The sequence below is a fragment of the Euprymna scolopes genome, chromosome 20, assembly GCF_053919585.1.
Source record: "Euprymna scolopes isolate OS-2025 chromosome 20, ASM5391958v1, whole genome shotgun sequence".
Taxonomy (NCBI): domain Eukaryota; kingdom Metazoa; phylum Mollusca; class Cephalopoda; order Sepiida; family Sepiolidae; genus Euprymna; species Euprymna scolopes.
Window position 1 is genome coordinate 53910568 of NC_136501.1, and position 15323 is coordinate 53925890.

At 34.7% G+C, this 15323-nt stretch overlaps 1 protein-coding gene across 2 annotated transcripts in view; it reads right to left on the minus strand.

Moving 5' to 3' along the window:
- LOC145241433 (metabotropic glutamate receptor 1-like) overlaps nucleotides 1-15323 on the minus strand; it is a 704312-nt gene that overhangs the window by 578658 nt on the left and 110331 nt on the right. The gene's annotated exons all lie outside the window — the stretch shown is intronic.

Sequence of the window (15323 nt, forward strand, 5' to 3'; positions counted from 1 at the left end):
GGTGTCTTTAGTTAAAAACCAACCACCCAATATTTTTGCTGATGAGGAGACCTTGTTTTCAAAAACTATAAACTGATAAAATTATTGTCCAAAACCCATTGTCTATCACAATAAAAATATCGTTTCCGAAACGATCGTACAATGTTTGCTTTTGTTTGTTCTTCCTTATGAAATCGATTTTTAATTTTTAATTTTAATTATAAATTATCAATCATCTTACTTTATATATATATATATATATATATATATATATATGTTTGGATCTCTGTTAGAATCTACGATTACGTCTTTTACTAATGCCATACGATTTATTAAAATGAGGTAACATATCAGTGCAGGGGCTGCAGGGCCTTTTAACCCTTAGATATAAAATGAAACACAAAAAGTCTCCAAAGCAGACAACAAAATAAAAAAGAGTTTAATGTGTGGAAACGAAAAAAAAAACTGTTTTCTGATACGCATATATTATACATACACACTAATTTTTACGACATATATACAAGTTAAGATACACGACTTTTTCCCCCGGTTCATCCTAGTTAGGATTCACAACCTTACGAAGCCTAACGATGATGAAACACGGAAAATGTTGCCATATACACTTTTTAAAAACGTAATACGTGTTGAGCATTGTAAATACTGAAAATAGATACATATATCCTACGTTGATACACTCAATAAAAAAAAACACAGAGGCTTCTTCAGTCTTTGACAGACTATAAATACCCACAAAAGGGTCCTACGCGTGAAGTTCTTGTGGCAGGAGGTGCGCAATCTCAGTCTTTAGTCGACATTGTTAAATACCTGTGGCAAGTCTGTGTACAAGACGACTGAAAACAAATGTCGAAGAAAAGGGGAGAGTACATACAGCGCTTAGAATTCCCAAATGGTCACCCATCTCGTACTAGTCAGGCTCAACGTTGATTAACTTCGGTGATCTGACGAGAACCGGTTTGTCAACATGATTATGCCGTATATAAATACAGTAATTATACACTAAATTATCTATATCTATATCTATATATATGCAGTGAGGTGAAGTAATCGCTGAGCAAAATGAAAAATGCTTATTTTTCAGCAATTTAGTACAAACAAAATAATAAAATTAAGCTTTCACACTACTTAAATACGTAGAAATGAGAGAAACTATTTTTAAAAGAAAATAAACAGTAATTAAACATGTTTTTAATAGATTGTGAAACAAATATTTGGACCGTTCAAAAAGAATGTTTAATATTTAATTGGGCATCCGTTAGCATTAATTACTGCTTTCAAACGATTGCCGCAGTTTTTCACAACGTTATGGCAAATGCTTAACGGAATTTTCTCCCATTCTGTTTTGACTATAGACTTTGTATTGTGGATGTTTGATGGGCGTCTTATTCTAATCCGTCCATTCAAAATTAGCCACAAATTTTCAATGGGATTCAAAACTAGTGATTGCAAAATAGGAATCCCCTCAACCTCTAATCAGTTCTGAGTAGAGACTTCGTTGTATGTTTCGTATCATTGTTTTGTTAGAACCGCCGATCAACAGACAATCATATTTTCTCCAAAGAGTTTCGCAAGTTATTCTCCAAAATATCAATGTATTAGGCTCCATTCATCCTTCCTTCGATTATAGTCTTCAAATCCTGCGTAAAAAAAAGCAGCTTCAAATCATAATGCTTCCTGCTTCACGGTACGCATAGTGTTCTTCATATCATGTGCAGAATCGGGTACACGCTAGACATGGATTTCATCGTCAATGCCAAATGGCTCAATTCTAGTCTCATCTCACGTTATAAAAAAATGTATCCTCATTAATATACTTTTTGGCATACTCTAGTATTAATTTAAGGTGAACTTTCTTAAGTAAAGGAGTCTCGAAAGGTCTGCGAGGCTTGAGGTTATCCCTGTGCAGTCCGTTTCTGATTGTCGTCTTACAGACGCTGGTGCCCCTGTTGCAATTTTTTTTTTTTTTTTTTTTTTTTTTTTGCAACACTCCACGGGTCACAAAAGGATCATTTCGAACAATTCGAAGATCTTTCGCCGGTACTTTTCCGAAATTTTCCGAGTAGCTCCCGACTTTTGAATGTTTGTGTAGTACCTACTTCTTTCCACTTGTTTATAATGTATCCTGCAGTACTAAACCGAACATTCAAAGTTTGTGCTACACATCGGTAGCTTTTATTATCTTAACTTGCAAAAATAATACAGTCCTTTATGGACTCCTCGAGTTCCTTTCGCTTGGTCATGTTGCAATGTTTTCTGACAGAGAGCTGGACAGGGAATAAATAAACGTTCACTGAATATCGATTTTCTACCTTCTAGAATGATCTGGAATGTAAAACACAAATAAAAACGTCATGTTTAATAATGATAAACAGAGGGGTGTCCAAACACGTGTTTCACTATCTATTTTATGAAATCTTTAATGTCTGTTTATTTTCTTTAAAAAAAATTAGTTCCTCTCATTTCTATGTATTTTAGTAATATTAAAGTTTTATTTTATTACTAGCAAGGCTACCCGGCGTTGCTCGGGACCGTAAAAACAATGAGAAAATTGACATTGATTTTGATTATAATTGTTATTCTTTGGAGAGAGGGATTTTTAATGTCTATGTATCATTTGCTATTTCGAGCAAAAGAATATTTTACCTACCGTAGGACGACTACTACACATGTATGAAATAATTGCACCTTCCCTAAGACAGGTAATTTACAGAATGTATATGAAATTATTTTTTACCTTTTTGGGACGGGTAATTTACAACACATATTTAAAATATTTTTAACTACTTTCGGACGGGTAATTTATATGCATGTATGAAACAACATACTCTCGACAGGTATTGTACAACATATATGAAATAATTTCTCTTTCAACCAAGGCTACCATAATTTTAAGAAAATTGAAATCATTTTTAGAAGATGGATCATTATGATTTCGAAATTAATACATAAATACATTGTGTTGGTTAAGGAGTTCGCAACCCTTGCTTCACCAGAAATTTCAACATTACTGCGTTTCTTTTTTCCTCACTAGCGGCATTATTATTGAAAGAAAAATTATGTCATTGTTGGAAGATGTCTCAGCAGGATTTTAAAATTAATGCATAAATACATTGACACAGTTAAGTGATTAAACAACTACGTGTTTCACTATCTATTTTAGGAAATGTTTAATGCCTGTATATTTTCTTGTTTACTTTCTTTAAAAATAGTTTCTCTCATTTCTATGGATTTTAGTAATGTTAAAGTTTTTTTTTTGTTATTTTATTTGATATCAATTCTACCAAGTTGCTGAAAAATAAACATGAACCGAAGTCTTGTTTAACCTCACCCTATGTATTTTTGTTTTACATAGGAATAACCACTTATCAAGGTCAGAGACCACTCGAGGATAAGGGTTGAAGAGTTCTAGTAGTCAATTGGACAATATAGTCATCGTTAGAAATGGAAATTCAGTAAGTTTGTTAACTTAAGTGGAGCGGCTCATCAAAAACTTGTTTACGTTAGACTTGAAGGCAACCATATTGTAGTCAGCTGGAAAGCAGAAAAACGGAAGACAATTCCACAGGCGTGCAGTTCTAAGAAATAAGCTTTGTTTATGGAAGCTACGTTTAGGTTTAGGCACAGATAAAGAATGGGGGTGGAATTATTGATAGTGTTTTAAGCTACATGGGTGGTTTTTGTGAAAGTCTGGCGAAGGGGGACCATAGATTGAAGTTCAGTCGAGCACTTGCCATAAAAATAACGATAAAGCAGAGACAAACTCGCAACATCTCTTCTGTGAGATAGAGGTTGCAGGGAAGAGAAAAGGACGTCTCATACGAGGCTACGAAGTCTATTTTGAACTCTCAAGGCAGGACAAGTTCTTTTTAGCAGGTCCTGCCCAGATGTGGCAACAGTATGTCTCTACTTTTGAGAAGAGGAAATATTTTATATATCGAGTTTAAGTATTTATTTCAAAAGAGTTTAATACGTGAGTCGTTTAGTCTATACACGTGCAAAATTGTTGCCTCCCTATGCAAATTCATTCCAACTAGTGAAATATGCGATTATTAACACGACTTCTTTTTCTCTCTCTGGAAAACGGGCGTCTGGCACGCAAAAAGATAATATGCCTTGAAGCTTTTGTCTTTATTGCTGTGGTAATATGGACGTAAGACTTTGAATATATGGAAACAAGTATGAAATATATAAACTTTTAAAAACAATAAAAATAGTTTTAACAAAGAGTAAATGGAGAAAGGAGAAAGATAAAACGACCGTTATTGTCAGAAACAGGATAATTGATATCTTGGAATAATATATTAATGTTGTAAAACTGTTTAAGAAATAGGTTAGACGGAATAATTACTTCGCGTTGTTTGCTAATAGTTCCATATATATTAAAAAGAATAGTATCGATAAATCTTTCAAAAAGCTCTAACAAAGCTCTTCATTGCGTTTATTTGTTTTCGTCGGTTGAATTCATCAAATTTTAAAATGATATAAGCCTCATTATTCTCTTATTTCCATGCTGGAAAATGTTATTGACTGCATTTAATTTAATGTGAATCATTGAGTGTTCACTAATAAATTCTGTGTAATTTCCGGAGATGTCAGTTACGAGACAAAAACTAAACAGTTTATTGCCAGGGCCGCTGCTAAGAAGGTAGGCTCTCTCTACTGTGCTAGAAAACTACTAACACCCGAAAGTATCCTGTACCTCTATAAGGCCACCATTCGCCCATATATTGTGTATTGCTGTCATATTTGGGCTGGTGCATCTGCTACTAATCTCTCGCTCCTAGACAAGGTTCAAAAGAGAGTCGCCAATCTGATAGGCCCTGAACTGGCATCTAAGCTTCAGCCTCCGTCCCATCGACGAAATGTTGCATCCCTCTGCCTGTTCTACAAGTATTTTAATGGTGAATGCGCTGACAAATTGCAAGCACGTGTGCCCCCACGACGTAAACATCCTCAACAAATCCGACAGGCAGCTAAATCCCACCCCCACACAGTAGAGATCCCTAGATGTAAAAGATCTTAGTAGTTTCTTCCCCAGAACCGCTAGACTTTGGAATTCCGTTCCAGGTCCCTGCTTCCCCAACTATACTGACGTGCAGAAGTTCAAGTGTAACGTGAACCGACATCTTGTTGCCCAAATCCCTACATAATACCCCAGTAGTTGTTCCCCTGATAGCAGCCCCCTACACCAAAGTGGCAATGTGTCTTGTTTGGGGTGAAAATATAATAAAAAAAGTACTATTATATAGATTTAATGTGTTTTTTTTTCTATTAGGTTGAGTTTTTTGCTGAATTTTTCATTCTTATTTCAAATTATATGTTTCCAAATACGTTTTCGTTTTAATACCGGGTGTGTATTACTATACGCATAGATTCGAAAAAGATATTTTTAAAAAACCCAAATATATAACAAATAATTATTATCAAAGGTAAGATAAGTTACTTTGGATAATTTTCTAGTGTGTTTATTTACTGTAACATGTTTATTCAGCTCGAAAAACTACAGCGTTTACCGATGAAATGTGAAAATTTTAAATGGCGCCGGACTCTGTTGAACACAGTAAGTTTTGGAAAATAAGTTAAAAATAAAAATCTATACAAGATACTGTTAAAAACCCACCGAATATATGTCAGCCTATGTCACGGTAATATATATTGAACGAGTTTCTAACAGTATTTTGTATAGTTTTTTTTTAATTCATTTTACTCAATCTGTCCGTGTTCAGCAGAGAGTTCGGCGCCATTTTAAATTTTCCAATTCATCTGTAAACACTGTATGCTTTTTGAGTTGAATAAACATGTTAGGTAAAAAAGTAACTTATCTAGCCTTTTATAAAAGTTCTTTGCTATATATTTATTTTCTCATAACTTTTTTTCGAATCTGTGTGTATAGTAATACAAACCCTAAATAGCTTTACTTTATATGTCATTCTAAAGAGCGTTTTTCGCTTAATCTAATCGTTTATATTTCAATCGTTTTAAAACAAGGTTTTTACGTTACTAGCATAAATACACTTGTTCAGCGTTGGCAAAAGTGTATTGATTCTCATGGTGTTTATTTCGGTCAATAAACGTGTGCTTGAGTCGAGATACGTTCATCTAAATTTAAAAGATAAAAACCGCAAGAACTTTTCAATACATCTGATATTTTCCTTCTACAGATTATATTCAAAGTAAAAGAGAATATATTTGAGATTATATCTAAAAATTATTTTAAGTTCTCTTTTTTAAATCTTTGGAATGTATACACTGTTTTTCCATTGAATATATTCGTTCAATCAAATATACGTAGTAACTATTAGACTTATCAGCAAAACTGAAAAACGTTTAAAAGCAAAACGCCATAAACATCATTTTTAAGATTATAAAACTATAAAAACAAAAACCGTTGCCTTTTATTACTCAGCCACACCCCAATATATGTGTTATACATATTAGGAGACTTTTTAAGTTTCTATTTAAAATAAACTTTTAGACGAAGTCCAGATTTTTTATAAACTCCCTTTTATGTCTAGAGTCTCAATTAAAACAAATTTGAGTCATTGTATTATAATTGGTACTATATACATATGTATATATCATGTAAAAGAAACGTTGCCTATCGGTATGTGAGTTCGTTCCCTATGGACTTCGAAACGGCTGGCCCCAATTTTACGAAATTTTACACTAATGTAGTTTATCTATCTGGCAGTGTTCTTAGATAGGTTTTGTTTCAGAATGTGTTCGATAAGTATAAATAACCGAAAAAAAAATCCGATGAATTAAAGGACAGGCAATTTTGACTAAAGTTAACACCTTATACAGACTAACATCGCAAGTGCATTTGAGAAGGTTTATTACCACACAAGAAGAAAGGTCCGACATATAAATTCAACGGTGGATTCTTTGATATTATACATACGCAGTCGAAATGATTTTTCTGATTAGAGTGCATTGAACCATGATACTTGACCTTTTCAGTTTAAAGTTAAATTCAAGCCATTTTCGCCGCATAAGCAGAAATGCCAGTCATATAAAATACACAATATGCTTTTTGACATGACAAAGGTGAATTTGAACTAAATGTTTCTGTTTTGAGCGCAATTGAAGCATGATACTTTATTTTTGAATGTTAAACTTTTTTTCAAGCCATTATACATAAGAATTTATTTATAAAATCAATATTGGGTTCTCTACAGTGCAATGTGAAGAACAATGTATTGTGGACTAAGTCACTGCGAAGAAGCATGTGGGGCTTTTTCCTGTTGTACCTGGATGATTGAAAAATAGGCTATTTCACCGATTTTGATGACAATAAATTTATAGGATTCATTCGTTGATTATCATTAAATCCCGAGTAATGCTTGGTTTCCCTGCAAGTAAATAAATAAATACTCTTCTTATCATTAATAATAAAGACTACTATCAAAGATTTCTGATGGATTTTCTCATCCACTGCTAAATGGAGTATCACTCATTTAACCGTGAAAAGTGAGATCTTCAGCTTCGCACCAATTTTACAATGATTAAGTCCACTTTTTTATTTTTTTATTTTCTTATTTTATTCAAGCTGGAGATGAAGTATCCTACCGGATCTAAGACATTAACTCGCTATCTTATATATATATATATATTTATATATATATATATATATATATATATATATATATATATATATATATATATATATATTTAAATTACATTTTCACCCCAAACAAGGAACATTGCCACTTTGGTGTAGGGGGCTACTATCAGGGGCAACAACTACTGGGGTACTATGTTGGGATTTGGGCAGCAAGATGTCGGTTCTTGTTACACTTGAACTTCTGCATGTCAGTAGAGTTGGGGAAGCAGTGGCCTGGAATGGAATTCCAGAATTTAGCGGTTCTGGAGAAGAAACTACTGGGGTAGAAAGATCTTTTATATCTAGGGATCTCTACTGTGTGGGGGTGGGATTTAGCTGTCTGGCGCGTTTGTCGAGGGTGTCTACGTCGTGGGGGCACAAGTGTCTGCAGTTCGCCAGCGCATTCACCATTAAAATACTTGTAGAACAGGCAGAGGGATGCAACATTACGTCGATGGGACAGAGGCTGAAGCTTAGATGCCAGTTCAGGGCCTCACAACAGAGAGATATTTCTAAGATTCTAATCGTCCCTTTAAGTGCAATTGTTTTCATCCCCCTTGGACTTGCATCACCGGGTATACTTATTTAGATAGTTTTTTTTTAATTCATTTTCATGAATCCTCTATAATTACTGGAATAATAAAGATTTTTCTACGATTTTGTTTCTTCTCAGACTGTCGCGTAATATGCCATTCCGAAACTATCATAATCCTTGGTATATTTGGACTGTAATGCTTACATGATGATATAGTATGATTATATTGACATCTAAAGCACGAAACTATCAATTGGTGTTAAATGTCGTCGTATACATTTATTTGTACAGCTTTATATGTCAGTCAACGAGGAAAGAAGCAGAAACTTTATGCATACATGTATTACGTTGTGAGCCGGTCTCTGCTCTATCACTATTTTCATGCAAAGTGTTCGACTTAGTTCCAATCTATGGCCTACCTCGCTAATCTTTCACAAAAACACTCCCCATAGCCAAAACACCTATCAATAAATTCCCCCATTCTCTATCGGTACCTAAACCTAAACGTGAATTCCTAGAAGTACCCGCCTATGGAATTCTGTCCTGCTGGTCTGCTTTCTAGCTGACTACAATATCGTCGTCTTCAAGTCTAACATAAACAAGTTCTTATTGAGCCGTCCTCGTAAATGATTTAATTATACTAAATTTCCACTGCAAACGATAATTACGCTATTTTTCCACTATCTACAATTCACACATGCACTCTTATCCTCGAGTGGTCTTCAGGTCTTGAAATGTGATAACCCTTTTGGAACAATATTATAAGGTGTATATTAATGCTTATGTGGATTCATAACAAGTTTTTTTATCAATATTAGGACAAAAAATTAGTATAATTTATTTTATTTAATTATTTGCGGACTATTACTCTCATCTTCTAGTTGTTTTTTCACGACGTTTCAGCCAAGTATTCCTTTGACCTTCGCCAGGTGTTTAACAGTGACGGGAAAGGAATGCCGAATCTCCCAAGTGCACTCACAGCAATTACATCCTTCCATATTTATTGTCGTCTCACCACGATTTGGCCAACAATGGAAGAACAAATAAAAATATGGATTTATTAGACCAGAAATCCAACCTTGATTGCCCTTCGGGGCCTGTGGCGCAATGGATAGAGATCCGGAATATCTACGATACCAGGTGAGCATTGTATGAAGATAGCCGTTCAATCCTACCGAAAGCTGGCCAGAGGTTTAGTTCTCCAAACCGTAGAGAGACGACAACAACTACGGAAGGCAGTAATTGCTGTGGATGCAGTTTGGAGATTCGACATTCCTATCACATCGACGAAGGCCAGAGGAATATGTGGCCGAAACGTCGTGAAACAACAGCTAGAAGTCCGCAAATAATTAAATAAAATAAATAATACAAATCACTCATCTCAAAAGTAATTCCAGATCAATTCAATAATAAATTTGTAATACAGAAATATGAAAGATAGTAAATCATATTAACAAACATGAATTTCAATGAAGAGATTTTAAGTTTCGTCAATTTCTGTTCTTTGCTATTTAGTCTTTATATTCTCTTATTTATTTTATATCACCCTTTACCGCCATTTTTTTGTAAAAGCTAAAAACTTCATTACGATAAAGCATTTTGATACAAAAAAACAAAAACCAAAAAAAAAAACAAATGTAAACGCGAACAATATGGTCTGATTGAACTGTATTTATTGGTGTATCTGTTTTCTCAGTATTTTCAACTATTTCAATGCGACATTAGTAGAGATTTACAATGGATAGAACTGTTAAGAGTATACCTTCGTTTGATGTATGATCGAAGCGTGACTGCAATTGGGTACACCTTTTATCTCACCTTCATACCGTTCCTTGTCTTTCTCCCTTCCTCTCTATCGTGATGTTCTCAGCGTATGATCATACGAAGTAGTCCAGCGGGTTCAGGCCTGGGAAAGATGAAGCCAATAAGAGAAGGGTACGGAGTCGTAGCACTCTTTTGAAGCCAAGCATGAGCCTCTTTGGACTTGTGGGCCGGCGCCGAATCCTGCTGCCACTGCTGAGTAAGCCAGCAGTCATCTGATTGCGCTAGATCACCACACTCTTCAGTGCACTCAGATAAAATTTGGTTTGGACTTTCAAGCTGACTTCAATGATGTGATTTGGCATGATATGGCCCTCACTTGAAACCACACAAAAGACTATGGCCATTAATCATCTGACGGGTTGATCGGTGCCTTTAAGCGTGGAACCGTCCGGACTTGCATTCTGTGGGTGCTAGCAATGATCTTGTTTTCATAACTTCAATCAAAAGAGAGCATGAATTGTACGACAGCGCATCTCCGATCTCACTCGTTGATCATTGTGTCACACTCAGACATGGTAGAAGGTTTCTATCGCTCGTGGGATTTGTACACAACTGGCCAATTAGTAGATGGTTTCAGACACAAAAGGACGATTCATTTTCATCAAAGGGAATTTGAATCATGTCGTATTTTCTAGGGCGAGAATTTTATCGTTCCACCCTGTATATGCACTAAAAATACACTTTGTCTCTGTGTGTGAGCTCGTTCCTTCCTGGACTCTGAAACAATTGTCCCGATGTTTATAGAATTTCGGACAAATATGTGTCATGTGTTTGGAAGTATCTTTAGGTTTCTTATCGAAATGCTTCTACGTATCAAATTCGATAATTCGAAGAAGCAAGCGATTTTTTAACCAAATTTAACACCCAATAAATTCTAACATCACAACTGCATTTCAGAAGTTATATCATCATACAAACAGATCGGCCAGACATGTAAAAAATAGTAAGTTTTCCTCATAAAACAGGGGCGAAATATATGTTTCATTTTAGGACACAATTGAAAGATGACACTTGACTTTTGCATTTTAAACTTTACTTCAAGTCATAATATAAAAATTGTTTTATTAAAAACAACAATAGGTCTTTAATAAGTCATCGATAGAATGAGACCATTATACTTCGACTTTAAATTTTAAAATTTACTTGAAGCCATTGTATATAAATCATTTTATAAAATCAACAGTAGATTTTCTACAGTGCAATGTAGATTACAGTTTATTATAGACTAAGTCGATGTGGGGAGTTATGTGAAGCTTCCACCTTATTCACCGATTTCCATCACAATAAAATATCGTGTGCATATATATATATATATACATATACATATACGGTACTATTTCACTGTTTCACAGCTCATCGGTGCGGCTAGACAAACAACTATCCCAAGCCAGGATCGAAACCCGACCATCGAAACAGCAGTCGAAGCTTCTAACCGTTGCGTTATTCGGCTGCTGCTATGGGGGCAGTGAGTTAAAAATGTTTGGGCATTATCCAAATACCTAAGCTCAATTTGTTTACACAAAGAGAATCGCTTCATACGTTAATGGTAATTTTTATATTGTTAAGAGAAACATTTTCACACCCTTCATATATATTAATTAAGCAGACACCCCTTCCCACACCCAATCCTTAGCAGACGGAGTCAAAATGAGGCTGGCCGAGCGACCTAGATTTCTACACCCACGCAATGACCTACAACTGTCGCCAACAAGAAAAACGCGGGAGAATCAAGGCAGTTCGACGAAGGCGGTGGACACGGAAACATGTGTGGGGGCATTCTGCTAAAAAATGGAAACACCGCGGTTGATTCGCATGGTGAAAAAAAAAAGAAAAACATCTCGTCGACTCGTATCGTGCCACAAAGGAACAATATATACCCACCTTGGCACTAATCGATTGGAATTCACGCCGTGCTGATAAGAAATAACATATATCCACCTTAGCATAAATGGATTGGAATTTACGAGAATCGATCCTTCAAACCAGCACCTCATAAAATGGAAAGAAGCTTCGGGTGAATTGAACGTCGACTCAACAAAAGAAGTTAAGTAACTCTTTCTAAATTGTTTTTGCTCGATCAATTATGTGAACTGTTGAATGCCCCATGAAAAAAAAAAGGAAAAAGAAAAAGAAAAAAATGGGGAAAAGAAAAGCAACCCTCGAACTAAGGTTTTTTTTTCCTAAATGCTGAATCCCCCTCCCTGTTGATCGGCCCATAAGTAACATATCATTGACTATAAAAAAAAGAAAAAACGAAGAAGAAAAAAAAGGGGGAAAGAAAAGAAAAGAAAAAAAAATAGAAGAAAGAGGGAAAAACTATCTCTATATCTTGAGACTTTCAGTGTGACCCCCCCTCTCTGGGTATCACTCATATCTCGTTGATTCTCATCGAAGAGAACAAAAAGAACCTTCCTAAGACAATCGAAATATCACTCACCCCCTCTCCTTGTCCCAAATCATTGTCTGCATGTATATATTCTTTTATTCTTTTTTTTTCATGTTATTTCCGTTATGATTTCAGTTGCATGTTCTGTTTTCGTAGTTACATTTTACCCGGTTCAATTTGTTTAAATAAATTGTTGATTTAATAACTCTCATACCCGTGTCGACTTTTGTCTCTTTTGTTTGCCTTACATTGCCGCCCGTGAATGCCTCGAGTATATTCCACGACGATTCTGGTCTGAACCTGGACACTGTACCATAGAGACCGCATAATTTGCAGTCGGTACCCGTCAAACTTCTCTTTTTCTTAAAACGCGTGACCGGCCTTGGGATTTTCTCTGAGAACTCCAACCTTGGTTCCGTACAGGGAGGTTCTCGTCAAGAAACAGGCTCGTGGTACCGTCACAATATCACTTCCCAACATACTCAACCCAAGATAAGCAGCATAATAATATATTGTTATTACAAGCAAACAACATCATACTTCTTATATATATATATATATGTGTGTGTGTGTGTGTGTGTATGTGTGTGTGCACTGTTACTTGAGATGGTTTACTCATGATTAACACGTAGTTTCATGCTATATCAGGTATCCTACAATAGTAACACAGAAAAATCAAATATCTCCGCTGATTGATATAAAATTTGAAACAACAATCAATGAAATAACATAAAACCAAATTTAATGTTTAACAAATTATTTACCACACAACATGGCTGATGCTTAAATCTCTTAAAACCTCTCCTGTGTACATTACGTAACTACGTAATAACACGTAGAAACATTGTATTATTAACACACAGGTCTTTGTTAAAAATAATAGTTTATTTCGGTCAAATCGACCCGTTACGGTATAATCAAGTTTCTACACCGGTTCCCGTCAGATTACCGAAGTTAAGCAACGTTGAACCTGGTCATTACTAAAATGGGTGACTAATTTGGGAATTCCAGGCGCTGTATGTGGACGGACGTCGACATCTTCCTACAAGAGTTGCAAAAACCTAACGTGGTCATCTCCCCTAACAGGGATATACATGCAACTGGGGACAGCTTGTGAATTTCATACTCCAATGAAACTTCCTCCTTCGGAGGAAGCCGGTTTAACCCGGATAGGTTTAGTGCTGACGCACTCAAACACAAATGTACCCGTTGTTTACTCTTACTTTGTTGCTGTTGTTGTTGTTGTTGTTGTTGTTGTTGTTGTTCTGTGTGTTATATTCTATGATAATAATTCGTTCTAACTGAAAGAATTAATAAAGGAAACGAAAGATGAATAAAAGAAAAGGTGTTTTCATGCAGAGAAATACAGCTAATCTAAAATGTGAAAACACTACTAAAACAACAATACCTGTCGGAACTCTACACTAATAACGAATCATTAACTGTCAAGCAATAAATCCATTTAATTCTTAGAGTTATATTTGGAAGAGAAGACAAAGGGGATGAAGGGAACCATTTAAAACTAGATGTACCATAAAAGTATGGCGTTCGTCATTACTATGGAGTTGCAGGTGGTGTACTTCCGCAACGTAGCGCGGGTCTCTTATTATATATGGGTTAGGATTTCTCATTAAAATTTTATTTATTGCTCTAGACATTGATAAACATTTCAATGACGTGCCGACGTCAATAAATATAGATTTATAGATTCCTTTCACTCATATTCGAAACCTAGCACTCAATACGATGGAATTGCCTAGGCATAATTTGTCAAAGCATTCTAAAATATAGAAATGTTAATCTATAATCTATTCTAAAATATAGAAATGTTAATCTATGATCTATATATGTATATATATATATATATATATATATATATACATATATATGTGTATATATATATGTATATATATATATATATATATGTATATATATATATATATATATATATATATATGTATATATATATATATATATATATATATATATATATATATATACAGGGTGGTCGCTAGAGAGGCGGTAAATTTGTCAAACAACTATTTATTTTTACAAAGAATAATGTTTAAAAGTTTTTCAAAGACAAATGTTATATTATACTCATAGGTACTCAAAATGTCGTGTGCACGCGTCTTAACCTAGAAATCCAAGCTCGTGTAACGTTTTAAAGGGTAATTGTAGGATATCATTCCAAGCTCAAATATATATATATATATATATGTGTGTGTGTGTGTGTGTGTGTGTGTGTGTGTGTGTGTGTGTGTGTGTGTGTGTGTGTGTGTGTGCATGTGTATGGGGGTATTTGTATGGATAGATAGATAAACAAATAGATAGATAGAAAGATAGATAAGAGAGATAGATTGCATTTAAATAGATCAAATAGATATATAGATTGATAGATAGATAGATAGATAAGATAGGTAAGATAGATCGATAGATAGATAAGATAGATAAGATAGATAGATAGATAGATAGATAAGATAGATAAGATAGATAGATAGATAAGATAAAATAGATAGATAGATAAGATAGATAGATAAATAGACCACTTTTTAGGCAATGAATTAAGAGTTGTGAACAGTGAATGTCATACCATGTTATCTAATATTTGTCATCAAGGTTGTATTAACTACTACAGGATATTCGATTACCTTTAAACGGTTTTGTCTCTGATGCATAAAGTATGCAGTAGAAAGTAATGTTTCTTTCAACGAATTTTTCTATCGTCTTGAGAATCTGTTTTACCTCCCAAGTCTTTTTAATGCTGCTCAGAAATTGCTAGATTTTATTCTACTGACTATTACGAGGTATTCTTTTTTCCAACAAGAGGCGAAGAGGTGCAGTTTCATTTGATAAGTTAAGAACGAATTTTCCTAAGTAATTTATCATGCCTCGAAAACGTTGGAATTCTGTTTTGTTTGCTGAATCTGGCATGTTCAAGATCGCTTTGCATTTTTCTTATCAGGTTCAACCCCTCT